Consider the following 10,582-nt stretch of genomic DNA (forward strand, 5'->3'; position numbering starts at 1 on the left):
TTTCAAGCTTCATAGCATTGTGGTCTGAAAGTATGCATGGTATAATTTCAATTCTTGTAAACTTATGAAGGGCTGTTTTGTGACCCAGCATATGATCTATCTTGGAGAATGTTCCATGTGCACTCGAGAAGAAAGTATATTCTGTTGCTTTGGGATGCAGAGTTCTAAATATATCTGTCAAGTCCAACTGATCCAATGTCTCATTCAGGGCTCTTGTTTCTTTATTGACCGTGTGTCTAGATGATCTATCCATTTCTGTAAGTGGAGTGTTAAAGTCCCCTGCAATTACCACATTCTTATCAATAAGGTTGCTTATGTTTGTGATTAATTGTTTTATATATTTGGGGGCTCCCGTATTCGGCGCATAGACATTTATAACTGTTAGCTCTTCCTGATGGATAGACCCTGTAATTATTATATAATGCCCTTCTCCATCTCTTGTTACAGTCTTTAATTTAAAGTCTAGTTTGTCTGATATAAGTATGGCTACTCCAGCTTTCTTTTGGCTTCCAGTAGCATGATAAATAGTTCTTCATCCCCTCACTCTCAATCTAAAGGTGTCCTCAGGTTTAAAATGAGTCTCTTGTAGACAGCAAATAGATGGGTCTTTTTTTTTTATCCATTCTGATACCCTATGTCTTTTGGTTGGCGCATTTAGTCCATTTACATTCAGTGTTATTATAGAAAGATACAGGTTTAGAGTCATTGTGATGTCTGTATGTTTTATGCTTGTAGCGATGTCTCTGGTAGTTTGTCTCACAGGATTCCCCTTAGGATCTCTTGTAGAGCTGGTTTAGTGGTGACGAATTCCTTCAGTTTTTGTTTGGGGAGACCTTTATCTCTCCTTCTATTCTAAATGACAGACTTGCTGGATAAAGGATTCTCGGCTGCATATTTTTTCTGTTCATCACATTGAAGATCTCCTGCCATTCCTTTCTGGCCTGCCAAGTTTCAAAAGAGAGATCAGTCACAAGTCTTATAGGTCTCCCTTTACATGTTAGGGCACGTTTATCCCTTGCTGCTTTCAGAATTTTCTCTTTATCCTTGTATTTTGCCAGTTTCACTATGATATGTCATGCAGATCGATTCAAGTTACATCTGAAGGGAGTTCTCTGTGCCTCTTGGTTTTCAATGCCTTTTTCCTTCCCCAGTTCAGAGAAGTTATCAGCTATTATTTCTTCAAGTACACCTTCAGCACCTTTCCCTCTCTCTTCCTCCTCTGGGATACCAATTATGCGTATATTATTTCTTTTTAGTGTATCACTTAGTTCTCTAATTTTCCCCTCATACTCCTGGATTTTTTTATCTCTCTTTTTCTCAGCTTCCTCTTTTTCCATAGTTTTATCTTCTAGTTCGCCTATTCTCTCCTCTGCCTCTTCAGTCCGAGCCGTGGTCGTTTCCATTTTATTCTGCATCTCGTTTAGAGCATTTTTCAGCTCCTCGTGACTGTTCCTTAGTCCCTTGATCTCTGTAGCAAGAGATTCTCTGCTGTCCTCTATACTCTTTTCAAGCCCAGCAATTAATTTTATGACTATTATTCTAAATTTACTTTCTGTTATATTATTTAAATCCTTTTTGATCAGTTCATTAGCTGTTGTTACTTCCTGGAGATTCTTTTGAGGGGAATTCTTCTGTTTGGTCATTTTGGATAGTCCCTGGTGTGGTGCGGACCTGCAGGGCACTTCCCCTGTGCTGTGGTGTATAACTGGAGTTGGTGGGCGGGGCCGCAGTCAGCCCTGATGTCTGCCCCCAGCCCACTGCTGGGGCCACAGTCAGACTGGTGTGTGCCTTCTCTTCCCCTCTCCTAGGGGCGGGATTCACTGTGGGGTGGCATGGCCCATCTGGGCTACTTGCACACTGCCAGGCTTGTGGTGCTGGGGGTCTGGCGTATTAGCTGGGGTGGGTAGGCAAGTTTCACAGGGGCAGGAGGGGCAGGCTTAGCTCGCTTCTCCTTAGGTGATCCACTTCAGGAGGGGCCCCTCTTCCGTGGGCCTCTCATCTGAGCTTGGCTCTGGAGACTCCGTTCTGCTAATCTTCTGGTGGTTTTCTGGGTTATTTAGGCAGGTGTAGGTGGAATCTAAGTAGTTTGTGTAGTTTGCGGCAAGCCTAGCGTCCTCCTATGCTGCCATCTTCTCAAAGAGCAAGAAAATTCTCGATGTAAAAACAGGATTTTATTTAACACAAGGAAGAAGAAAGGTCATTGGCAAGTATGGGAAATTACATAAAGTGACAAGAGGCAAAGAAAGAGTATTTGCATACACTTAAATCCAAATTTATTAAATGCTCAGGGCGATATTATAGTTTCAAAGACATCAGAATTCAAAAATTCCATTTAAAAACTAGTATTTAAAATTGCATTTCAAAATATAGTACACCTAATAATAAATTTAACAAGTATGTGCAAGACTTCTATACTGAAAACTATAAAAGAGTGTTAAGGGAAATTAACAAAGTCCCAAATAAATGGAGAGATATACCATTTTCATGAACTGGAAAATTCATTAATGTTGAGGTTTCAGTTCTCTCAAAATTGATCTATATATTCAATTCAGTACCAAATAAACTTACAACAGGGATTTTTGAAGGCTGAGTTAATTTTAAATTTTATTTGGAACTGGAAAGGACCAAGAATGATAGAAGAATCTTGAAAAGGTAGAATAAAGTTAGATGACCTCCTCAACTTTTAAGTCTTATTATAAAGCTATGATATCTACATAGAAAACCTGAAAGACTCCACCAAAAAACTGCTAGAACTGATCGATGAATTCATTAAAGTTGCAGGACACAAAATCAATGTAAAGAAATCTGTTGCATTTCTACACACCAATAATTAAGCAGCAGAAACAGAAATTTAGAAATCAATCCCATTTACAATTGCACCAAAAACAATAAGTTACCTAGGAATAAACCTAACCAGAGAGGTAAACGACCTATATTCTGAAAACCTGTATTCTATAAAACACTTATGAAAGATCTTCAAGATGACAGAAAGAAATGGAAAGATATTCCATACTCATGGGTTGGAAGAACAAATATTGTTAAAATGTCTATATCACCCTAAGTAATCTACATATTTAATTCAATCCTTAGCAAAATACCACCAGCATTCATCACACAGAAAAAATCCTGAAATTATATGAAACCACACAAGTCCCCCAATAGCCAAAGCAACCTTGAAAAAGGAAAACAAAGCTGAAGACGTCATAATTCTGGACTTCAAGTTATATTACAAAGCTGTAGTGATCAAAACAGTATGGTACTGGCACAAAAATAGAAACATTGATCAATGGAACAGAATAGAGAACCCAGAAATGAGCCCACAACTCTATAGTCAATTAATCTTCAACAAAACAGGAAAGAATATCCAGTGGGAAAAAGACAGTCTCTTCAACAAATGGTGTTGGGAAAACTGGACAGAGACAAGCAGAAGAATGTAACTGGATCACTTTTTTTCACTATATAGAAAAATAAATTCAAAATGGATGAAAGTCCCAAATGTGAGACAAGAAACCATCAAAATCCAAAAGGAGAATACAGGCTGTAACCTCTTTCACATCAGCCATAGCGAATTCTTTCTAGATATGTCTGCTGAGGCAAAGTAAACAAAAGCAAACCTAAACTTGTTGGGACTACATCAAAATAAAAAGTTTTTTGCACAGTAAATGAAACAATCAATGAAACTAAAAAGCAATCTACAGGGTGATGGGGAAGGCAACTGACAGAATGAGAGAAGATATTTGCAAATGATATATCTGATAAAGGGTTAGTATCCACATATATATATTTAGAACTTATAAAACTCAACACCCAAAAAATGAATAATGCAATTAAAAAATGGGCAGATGATATGAATAGATATTTTTCCAAAGAAGACATACAGGTGGACAACAGACATATGAAAAGATGCTCCACATCAGTCATCATCAGGGAAATACAAATCAAAACTACTGAGACATCACCTCTTACATGTCAGAATGGCTAAATTCAACAACACAAGAAACAGCAGGTGTTGCTGAGGATGTGGAGAAAGGGAAACCCTCTTGCACTTTTGGTGGGAATGCAAACTGGTACAGGCACTCTGGATAACAGTATGGAGTTTCCTCAAAAAGCTAAAAAAAAAAAAAAAAAAAAAAACAACTCCCTACAATCCAGCAATTGCAGTACCAGGTATTTACCCAAAGAATACAAAGTACTAATTCAAAGGGATACCTGCATCTCAATGTTTATAGCAGCATTATCTACAATAACCAAATTATAAAGACAGACCAAATGTCCATCAACTGAGGCATGGATAAAGATGTGGTGAGATACACACACACACACACACACACACACACACAGACACACACACATTCACACACATTGGAATATCATTCAGCCATAAAAAAGAATGAAATCTTGCATTTGCAATGACATGGATGGAATTAAAGAGTATTACGCTAAGTGAAATAAGTCAGTCAGAAAAGACAAATACCTTATGATTTCACTCACATGTGGAATCTAAGGAATAACACAAACAAATATGGGGGTGGCAAAAAAGAGAGGCAAACCAAGAAACAGACTCTTAACTATAGAGAACAAACAGATGGTTACAGGGGCTAGGATAGCGGGATGGGTTAGACGAAGGGGAGTAAGGAGTGCATTTGTGATGAGCAACCAGGTGTTGTATGTAAGTGATGAATCACTATGTTCTACATATGATACTAATATTACTCTGTATGTTAACTCACTGGAATTTAAATTAAAACTAAAAGAAAATAAAATGTGTTTTTGGTGACAGAATAGACAGATCAATGGAATGTAATTGAAAGTCCAAAATATGTCCATATGTATAAAAGTAAATGATTTTTGACAAGGATGCCAAAACAACCCATTGGGAAAAAGAAAATTTCTTCAACAAGTTTTTTAGAATAACTATATATCCACATGAATAAAAAGGAAAAAAGAGTCATGAGTGTTATCCTATACTACACACAAATATTAATTCAAAATAAATCTTAGACTCAAGACAAAAACTATAATGCTTCTTCTAAGGCAGAAGATATCTCCATAACTTGGGAGACAGTATAGATTCTTAGCATACAAAAAGTACTAACCATAAAAGAAAAACATTGATAACTGGATTTTATTAAAATAAAAAATTATCTTCTCATCAAAAAATACCATTAAGAAAATAAAGACAAGCTATAGCCTGGAAGAAAATATTCACAATATATCAATCGGAATATATTTATTATATATATACACATATATACGTATATCTTCTACAACTCATTTACAAAAGAACACATAACCCAGTTCTTTTTAAACAAGCAAAAAATATAAGCACATGTATCACAAATTAAAATATACGAATTGCTAATAACCACATGAAAAAAATGCTCAATACTATTAGTCATCAGAGTGACGAAAATTAAAACTATTTTAATTTAAAGAAACAAGATACCATTACACACCCCAGGAATGGCTACAGTGAAAAAGAGTAACAACTCTGCAGGTTGGAGAGGATGTAGAGACAACTAGAACTCTCATACGTTGCAGGTATACATAGTATAAATATTTTGGAAATGGTTTTGAGAGTTTAACCTTTTAAGAAAGTTAAACATACATCTTATGACCCAAAAATCCCACACCAAGGTGTTTATCCAAGAGAAATGAAAATATATGTCTACAATAAGCCTTGTAAACAAGTTTTCATAGGAACTTTATTCACAATTACCCCAAACTGGAATTACAAGAAGAATGGATAAGCTATGGCAAATCATATAATAGACCATTACTCAGCAAGAAAAGAAAAAATAAAAAGCCCTACTAGTGCATGCTATCAATATGGATAAATCTCAAAAATATTACAATGAGTGAAAGAAATCAGACACACACAAAATTTATATGGTATACAATTCTATTTATGTGAAGTTCTAGAAATGACAAAACTAGAGTAAAAAGAAAGCAAATCAATGATTTCTCTGGAGGAAAGAGATTGAGTGGAAAGGGGCAAACAAAAAAATAACTGTCTGGGGTGACGGTAATGTCTGTGCTTGAAAACGGGTATTGGCTATATGAGTACAGGTATTTGTACATGAATACAGGTATTTGTAAAAATAGTTCAAACTGTACACTTAAAGATCTATATTTTGCTGTTTATAAATTACATCTTAACTTTTAAAATGTTTATTTATTTTGAGAGAGATAGAGAGAGAGAGAGGCAGTGCAAGTAGGGGAGGGGCAGAGAGAGAGGAAAGAGAGAATCACAGGCAGGCTTCCCACTGTCAGTGTAGAGGCCAATGCGGGGCTGAAACTCATGAAACCATGAGATCATGACCTGAGCAGAGATCAAGAGTTGGACACTTCACCAAATTAGCCACCCAGGCGCTCCTATCTCAACTTTTTAAATTCAAAATTTCTACATCATTCAGGACAAATTAGGCTATATTGTGGCAACATACAACACCTAACTCTTAATGGCTTAACACAACCAATGTTTATTTCTTGTTCAGAGTGCACTGCAGGCCTGGGCAGCTCTCTTTCAATATTGTGTCTCTGCATCTTATCATGAAGCCTCCTATAGCATCTTTGACAGGAGAGAGAATACTGAATCATACAGAGCATTTAAACTACCTCAGCCCAGATAGGACATAAGTTACTTCCCCTCATATCCTATTGGTCAGGATCTAAATGGCACTGACTAAATGCAAAGGATGGGGGAGTGTAGGCTCCCAAGTGTTCATGAAAGAAAGGATTACCAAATATTGGTGAACACTAGAAATGTCTGTCTTAGCCCTGTCCCCAAGGGTCTTCCATTTTGGCAACTTTCCATATACTGATTACTACAATTTTATCCCTGTGCCCAGATCTGGTCTCAGTAAATGGGATACCCTTCTTTTCACAAAGGAAGATTCAATAAGTGATTCATTTATTTCCCTTCTTCTAACATAGCTGAGCTAATACTTCCTGGTAGACAGAAGTAAAGAACTCTGTAAATGTACCTGGGAAAATGCAACAACAACAACAAAATGAATTTGTGAAATTAACTGAAGGAATCAGAGCAGATACTCATCCAGGACACACCTGGTCCATAGCATTGCAGTGGTAACTCTATGGGACACAGAATGACACATGACTGACAATCTAATCTGGTCCAAAATAAATTATGAATTGGGAATAATGGTCATGCTGTGCTTATGCTGCTGTGGAAAAATCAGGCATTATAAACGAAAAAGGGGATGTTTTTCTGGTCCAAAGTGACAGTTTGCTGCTTGTCAAAAATCATCTTCATATTCCTAAGACTCTCTGATTTTGTGGGTGCCCAGGAAAAAGCCTCACTGTAGCACACACACAGAGAAAAAGAGAAAGACAATGACTATTTTGTAATTCTCTTTTCTGTTTGAAATTTGCACAAAAGGTCTTGGACATTATAACAATTAGAAGAGGAAAAAATATTTGACAGATCAAGTAGTTGAGGTGTCAGAGACTATTTTTTAAATGTCTGGGAGACACTGCAGATTAATTTTGGCTGAAACCTTAAAAAAAATAGAAGCAGGCACATTTTTTCTAAACCAACATGTGGAATTTTCTGATCAGGTAAGCACCTTTAAAGTTCAGTTTTGCCAAGAACAGTCAGAAATTGGATTGTATAACTGTTCCCACAAATTGCTCAAAGGTTACCTCTCGTCCAGTAGACAGGGACTGAGGTTGCATAATAGCTGAAGCCCTGCTCAGAGAGGGAATACATAGAATGCTAATATATGAAGAATTTCCATCCACTTGGGAAGAGAGATGTAGCCTGATTGCAGGATGGATTAAGAATGTGTAGCATATAAACATATCATCAGTGTTGTTGATCTAGTGCCTGCATCCACTTATTCTGGAAAATTGCAGGAGAATGATTGCAGGGTGCCAAAGAAAGGCCATCAGCTGTGAATCTGGTGATTGACATGCCTTGTTTAAATGTGTTCACTCAAAAACAAGTTGGAATGTCCAGGCCTACCTTTCCATCGATGGGTGCCATAATTGGCACTCCGCATTTAGACCTTTGGCTGATAGGTCAGGACTATTTCTGTTCTAAGTGAAAGATAACCCAACTCAAACTGTCTTAAGGGAAAAAGGAGAATTTCTCTAATTCACATACCTGAAAAGTATAGGCTTAGAGTGCACAACTGTATCCAAGCCCTCAAATGATTTGCACTCATTCTCTTCAAATTTTGTCTCTGCTCTCTTCTATACTGTTCTAATTTGTTTCCTCTAATGTGAATATAATGCCAATAGTCCCCCATCTACATCTTTATGTTTTCAAGTTTGATAAATACCCAGGAGTTTATTTTCCAGTAGCTTCTTCACGTATTCACTCTTGGGCCATTATCTGCATCTTGATATAATGAAATAATTACTTTAGCCAAGAGATGTAATTATGTTGATTGACTGGGTTTGATTTACATGGCAGGCCTTAAACCAATCACTTATGACTACTAAGATTTGGTAGTAGTCTGATTGGCTCAACCAGAGTCTCATGTTCTTCTTCTGAACGGGATATAACCCTACCTGAACCACATGGCCTATGAGAGTGGGGAGAGAAATAGTTCCCTATTCTAGGTACTTATTAGAGGAAGCAAAAATGGATTCTGAGTGAATGGGCTAACCAAGAAGTTAAAGAAGAAATTTAAAAGTTCATGGAAGCCAATGAAAATGATAACACCACAACCCAAAACTTCTGGGATGCAGGAAAGGTGGTCATAAGAGGACCTTAGCAATCCAGGCCGTCCTAAAGCAGGAAGAAAGATCTCAGATACACAACATAACATTACACCTTATAGATCTGGAAAAATAACAGCAAATAAAACTAAAACCAGCAGAAGACAGGAAATAATAAAGATTAAAGCAGAGATTAATGCTATCGAAACCCAAAAAAAGTAGAACAGATCAATGAAATCAGATGCTGGTTCTTTGAAAGAATTAATAAAATTGATAAACCACTAGCCAGTTTGATCAAAAAGAAAAAGGAAAGGACCCAAATAAACAAAATCAAGAATGAAAGAGGAGAGATCACAAACAACACAGCAGAAATAAAAACAATAATATGAGAATATTATGAGCAATTATATGCCAATAAAATGGGCAATCTGGAAGAAATGCATAAATTCCTAGAAACATATACACTACCAAAACTGAAACAGGAAGAAGTAGAAAATTTGAACAGACTCATAACTAGTAAAGAAATAGAATTAGTAATCAAAAATCTCCCAAAAAACAGGAGTCCAGGGCCAGATGGCTTTCCAGGGGAATTCTAACAAATATTTAAGGAAGAGTTAACACCTATTCTCTTGAAGCTGTTCCAAAAAAATAGAAATGGAAGGAAAACTTCCAAACTCTTTCTATGAAGCCAGCATTACCTTGATTCCAAAACCAGACAGAGACCCCACTAACAAGGGCAATTATAGACCAATTTCCCTGATGAACATGGATGCAAAGTTCCCCCAACAAGATATTAGCCAACTAGATCCAACAATACATTAAAAAAATTATTCAACACAACCAAGTGGGATTTATACCTGAGATGCAGGGCTGATTCAATATCTGCAAAACAATCAATGTGATTCATCACATGAATAAAAGAAAGGACAAGAACCTTATGATCTTCTCAAAAGATGCAGAGAAAGTATTTGACAAGATACAGCATCATTTCTTGATAAAAACCCTCAAGAAAGTAGGGACAGAAGGATCATACCTCGAGATCATAAAAGCCATATATGAGCGACCCAACGCTAATATCATCCTCAATGGGGAAAAACTGAGAGCTTTCCCCCTAAGGTCAGGAACAAGACAGGGATGTCCACTCTCATCACAGTTATTCAACATAGTATTGGAAGTCTTACCCTCTGCAATCAGACAACACAAAGAAATAAAAGGCATCCAAATTGGCCAGGAAGAGGTCAAACTTTCACTCTTCGCAGATGACATGATACTCTATATGGAAAACCCAAAGGAATACACTAAAAAACTGCTAGAACTGATTCATGAATTCAGCAAAGTAGCAGGATATAAAATCAATGCACAGAAATTGGTTGCATTCCTATACACCAACAATGAAGCAACAGAAGGAGAAATCAAGGAATCAATCCCATTTACAATTGCACCAAAACCCATAAAATACCTAGGAAAAAAATCTAACCAAAGAGGTGAAAAATCTATACACTGAAAACTATAGGAAGCTTATGAAAGAAATTGAAGAATACACAAAAAATAGAAAAATATTCTATGCACCTGGATAGGAGAACAAATATTGTTAAAATGTCAATACTACCCAAAGCAATCTATATATTCAATGCAATCCCTATCAAAATAAACCAGCATGCTTCACAAAGCTAGAAATAATCCTAAGTTTGTATGGAACCAGAAATAATAATAATTATTCACAAATAATCCTAAAATTTGTATGGAACCAGAAAAGACCCTGAATAGCCAAAGCAATCTTGAAAAAGAAGACCAAAGCAGTAGGCATCACAATCCCAGACTTCAAGCTCTATTACAAAGCTGTAATCATCAAGACAGTATGGCACTGGCACAAGAACAGACACTCAGATCAATG

Source organism: Lynx canadensis, chromosome E2, assembly GCF_007474595.2.
Source record: "Lynx canadensis isolate LIC74 chromosome E2, mLynCan4.pri.v2, whole genome shotgun sequence".
Classification (NCBI taxonomy): domain Eukaryota; kingdom Metazoa; phylum Chordata; class Mammalia; order Carnivora; family Felidae; genus Lynx; species Lynx canadensis.